The sequence below is a fragment of the Chrysemys picta genome, unplaced genomic scaffold, assembly GCF_011386835.1.
Source record: "Chrysemys picta bellii isolate R12L10 unplaced genomic scaffold, ASM1138683v2 scaf420, whole genome shotgun sequence".
Taxonomy (NCBI): Eukaryota; Metazoa; Chordata; order Testudines; family Emydidae; genus Chrysemys; species Chrysemys picta.
In genome coordinates, this window is record NW_027053127.1 from 7,501 (window position 1) to 12,500 (window position 5,000).

Here is a 5,000-nt window from a genome sequence, read left to right on the forward strand (position 1 = left end):
GCACCCCGGGCCCCGGAGCCGGAAAAGGGAAAAAAAGGATCGGGCCCACTAGAGACATGGACCCGGCCGCCAAGCAGGCCGCCCTGGGCTGACCCTCCCCGGCCGCAGCGAGGGACTGCCTCCCGGCCGACAGGATCGGGCCCCTGGAAGTCTGGGGGTGGGGGGGGGGGAAATCGCCCCACGCCCCCGAGGAGGGCTGCCCGGGCGGGCCTGGCCCCGGAGCTCGGAAAAAAAAAAAGGATCGGGCCCACTAGAGACATGGACCAGGCCGCCCTGGGCTCACCTTCCCCGGCCGCAGCGAGGGACTGCCTCCCGGTCGACTGGATCGGGCCCCTGGAAGTCTGGAAAAAGAAGAATGGAACCTGACGCCTCCGAGGAGGGGGCGCCCAGGGAAGGAGGGAGATCCGGGTTGACCTGCTGACCGGACGGGAAAGAGGCCACCGGGCGTCCCCCCCCTTAAAACCTAGGGGTTGACCTGGTGGCCGGAAAGCGAACCGGCCAGCAGGTGAACCCTTTCGATTCCACGGGTTGACCTGGTGCCCGGGAAGCGAACCGGCCAGCAGGTGAACCCGTTCGATTCCACGGGTTGACCTGGTGCCCGGGAAGCGAACCGGCCAGCAGGTGAACCCGTTCGATTCCACGGGTTGACCTGGTGCCCGGGAAGCGAACCGGCCAGCAGGTGAACCCGTTCGATTCCACGGGTTGACCTGGTGCCCGGGAGGGGACTCTGAAAATTTTTCAGCCCTTTCGACTCGGGGTTGACCTGGTGGCCGAGAGGGGACTCGCACGGCAGGCAAGCCGCCCTGGGCTCACCCTCCCCGGCCGCAGCGAGGGACTGCCACCCGGCCGACTGGATCGGGCCCCTGGAAGTCTGGAAAAAAGAATGGAACCTGACGCCTCCGAGGAGGGGGCGCCCAGGGAAGGAGGGAGATCCGGGTTGACCTGCTGACCGGACGGGAAAGAGGCCACCGGGCGTCCCCCCCCTTAAAACCTAGGGGTTGACCTGGTGGCCGGAAAGCGAACCGGCCAGCAGGTGAACCCGTTCGATTCCACGGGTTGACCTGGTGCCCGGGAAGCGAACCGGCCAGCAGGTGAACCCGTTCGATTCCACGGGTTGACCTGGTGCCCGGGAAGCGAACCGGCCAGCAGGTGAACCCGTTCGATTCCACGGGTTGACCTGGTGCCCGGGAGGGGACTCTGAAAATTTTTCAGCCCTTTCGACTCGGGGTTGACCTGGTGGCCGAGAGGGGACTCGCACGGCAGGCAAGCCGCCCTGGGCTCACCCTCCCCGGCCGCAGCGAGGGACTGCCTCCCGGTCGACTGGATCGGGCCCCTGGAAGTCTGGAAAAAAGAATGGAACCTGACGCCTCCGAGGAGGGGGCGCCCAGGGAAGGAGGGAGATCTGGGTTGACCTGCTGACCGGACGGGAAAGAGGCCACCGGGCGTCCCCCCCCCCTTAAAACCTAGGGGTTGACCTGGTGGCCGGAAAGCGAACCGGCCAGCAGGTGAACCCGTTCGATTCCACGGGTTGACCTGGTGGCCGGAAAGCGAACCGGCCAGCCGGTGAACCCGTCCGATTCCACGGGTTGACCTGGTGGCCGGGAAGCGAACCGGCCAGCAGGTGAACCCGTTCGATTCCACGGGTTGACCTGGTGCCCGGGAGGGGACTCTGAAAATTTTTCAGCCCTTTCGACTCGCGGTTGACCTGGTGGCCGAGAGGGGACTCGCACGGCAGGCAAGCCGCCCTGGGCTGACCCTCCCCGGCCGCAGCGAGGGACTGCCTCCCGGCCGACAGGATCGGGCCCCTGGAAGTCTGGGGGGGGGGGGGAATCGCCCCACGCCTCCGAGGAGGGCTGCCCGGGCGGGCCTGGCCCCGGAGCTCGAAAAAAAAAAAAAGGATCGGGCCCACTAGAGACATGGACCAGGCCGCCCTGGGCTCACCCTCCCCGGCCGCAGCGAGGGACTGCCTCCCGGCCGACTGGATCGGGCCCCTGGAAGTCTGGGGGGGGGGGGGAAATGGAACCTGACGCCTCCGAGGAGGGGACGCCCAGGGAAGGAGGGAGATCCGGGTTGACCTGGTGACCGGACGGGAAAGAGGCCACCGGGCGTGCCCCCGTTAAAACCCCTAGGGGTTGACCTGGTGGCCGGAAAGCAAACCGGCCACTGGGTAGGCCGGTCGGCAACCTAGGGGTTGACCTGGTGGCCGGGAAGCGAACCGGCCAGCAGGTGAACCCGTCCGATTCCACGGGTTGACCTGGTGCCCGGGAGGGGACTCTGAAAATTTTTCAGCCCTTTCGACTCGGGGTTGACCTGGTGGCCGAGAGGGGCCTCGCACGGCAGGCAAGCCGCCCTGGGCTCACCCTCCCCGGCCGCAGCGAGGGACTGCCCCTCCCCACCCCCCGGCTGACAGGATCGGGCGCACTGGAAGTCCGGGACAGTATTTTCCCCGACGCCGGGGAGGGCGGGCGGAGGGGCTCTGGCGGCCAGCCCGGGCCCCGGAGCTCGAAAAGGAAAAAAGGACCGGGCCCGCGAGAGACGGGGGCCCTGCCGCAGGGGGGGGGGCAGTCCGACCGGGGCTCACCGTGCGGCAGGCCCGGGCGTCGGCAGGGGAAAGCGGGCGAGGAGGCGCGGGGCCGGGTGCCTACGGCCATACCGGACCGAACGCCCCCGATCCCGTCCGATCTCGGAAGGTAAACCGTCCCGGGCCTGGCTAGTACTTGGATGGGTGACCGCCTGGGAATCCCAGGTGCCGTAGGCAGCTTTTCCCGGTCCGAGTCAGCTCTCTCTCCTTTTCTGGGGGGGAAGGAGAGGGGGGGACGGGCCGGAAAGCCCCTCGTCGCTCCTGCCGAGTCGGAGGTCGCGGCCGCAGGTCACGGGTCTGGGCGCCTGGGGTCCGGCTCCCCACCCACCCGGCTTCCTCCGCGGAGGACCCCCCCCGGGGTCACCGAAGCCGCTGGGGGAGACGCCGGGCATGGGGCGGACTGGCCCGGACCCTCCCGGCCGCCGGCCCGCAGGTCCGCCCCGAATCCCCCCCCGCGGCCACCCAGGCCAGGCCTGGCCAGGCGGGACGGACGGCGGGTGTCCAGCGCCCAGCGGCTTCCTCCAGCGGGGACCCACGGACCCCAAAGCCGCAGGGGGAGGCCCCGGGCCTGGGACGGACTCGCTCGGACCCCCTGCGCCCGGCCGCCGGCCCGCGGGACCGCCCCGAATCCCCCCGCGGCCACCCAGGCCAGGCCTGGCCAGGCGGGACGGACGGCGGGTGTCCAGCGCCCAGCGGCTTCCTCCAGCGGGGACCCACGGACCCCAAAGCCGCAGGGGGAGACCCCAGGCCCGGGACCGACTCGCTCGGACCCCCCGCCTCCCCTGCGCCCGGCCGCCGGCCCGCGGGACCGCCCCGAATCCCCCCGCGGCCACCCAGGCCAGGCCTGGCCAGGCGGGACGGACGGCGGGTGTCCAGCTCCCAGTGGCTTCCGCCAGCGGGGACCCACGGACCCCAAAGCCGCAGGGGGAGGCCCCGGGCCCGGGACGGACTCGCTCGGACCCCCCGCCTCCCCTGCGCCCGGCCCCCGGCCCGCGGGACCGCCCCGAATCCCCCCGCGGCCATCCAGGCCAGGCCTGGCCTGGCGGGCCGGTGTGCAGCTCCCCCGGGCTTCCTCCCCCGACGACCCGCGCCCCCCTGAGCCGCAGGCGGAGACCCCGGCCCCGGGGCGGACCGGCCCGGGCTCGCCCGAGCCCCCTGCGCCCGGCCCGCAGGACCGCCCCCCCGAATCCCCCGGGAGAGGCCCGGCCTGCACGCCACTGACGACCCGCGGCCCCCAAAGTCGCAGGAGGCGCCCCCCCCCCCCGGTTAGCCCCGTCTCGCTCCGCGCCCCCCGCCCCTCGCTGCCGGGACCGGGCGCCGCCCCAGAGTCAGCCGCAGCCGGCCGGCCTGAGAGCTGCCCTCCTGTGGACGACGGTGAGTTTACCTTGATACTAACCGGCCGTCAGCCAGGTCAACCCCATTGCTAGACTGGGGTGGACCTGGTGGCCGAGTGGGGACTTGGAACATTTGACAGCTGCTTCCCGGGGCTTGACCGGTTGTCCTGAACGCCCCCCACCCCCACCCCCAGCCCCCGGCTCCTGCTCCCCTCTCCCCAGCCTCGGTGCTCCGCTCCCTGCCTCGGAGGCTGCCTCTCTGCGGCGCCTGCATCGCCTCCGAGGACGCGCACCCTCCGGAGGCTGGACGTAAACCCACCACTGCCGCCGACCCGGCTCTCCGAGGGACGACTGTGAGGCCCCCCACCCCACCCCACCCCCGGACCGCCCTGGGGACGACTGCTAAGCCTCCCCCACCGGACCGCCCGGGGGAAGACTGCGACGCCTCCCGCCAGGCCCCCACCCAGCCTGGGGGAAGACTGCTAAGCCTCCCCCCCACACACACACACACACACTGTCGGGGGATGACGATTAAGCCTCTCCCGGACTGCCCGGGGGAAGACTATTAAGCCTCCCCTGGAACCACTATTAAGCCTGCCCCCGGAGTCCTCGGGGGATGACTGCTAAGCCTCCCCCACCGGACCACCCGGGGCAAGACTGCTAAGCCTCCCTCCCACACACACACACACTGTCAGGGGAGGACTATTAAGCTTTCCCGCTGGAGCGCCCGGGGCGGACGACTGTTAAGCCTGCCCCCGGAGTCCTCGGGGGAGGACTATTAAGCTTTCCCCCCTGGAGCGCCCGGGGGGGGGGGGGGGGGGACGACTATTAAGCCTGGCCCCCGGAGTCCTCGGGGGACGACTATTAAGCCTCCCCCGGACCTGCTCCCTCTCGACTATTAAGCCCCCCCTCTGCGGTCCTCAGCACCACTGCCGCGCTGCCCTGGGAGTGGGGTGACATCCGGTCCGGAAAGCAAACCGGCCACCAGGTCAACCCGTCGAATCCAATGGGTTGACCTGGTGGCCGGAAAGCAAACCGGTCGCCAGGTCAACCCGTCGAATCCAATGGGTTGACCTGGTGGCCGG

The 5,000-nt window shown here is 70.8% G+C and overlaps 1 non-coding gene across 1 annotated transcript; it reads left to right on the top strand.

Annotated features, from left to right (window-relative positions):
• Positions 1–2,639: 2,639 nt before the first annotated feature.
• Positions 2,640–2,758, top strand: LOC135978700 (5S ribosomal RNA). Its single transcript, XR_010596068.1, has one exon. It is a non-coding gene; the product is annotated as a 5S ribosomal RNA (ribosomal RNA).
• The last annotated feature ends 2,242 nt before the right edge of the window (positions 2,759–5,000 follow it).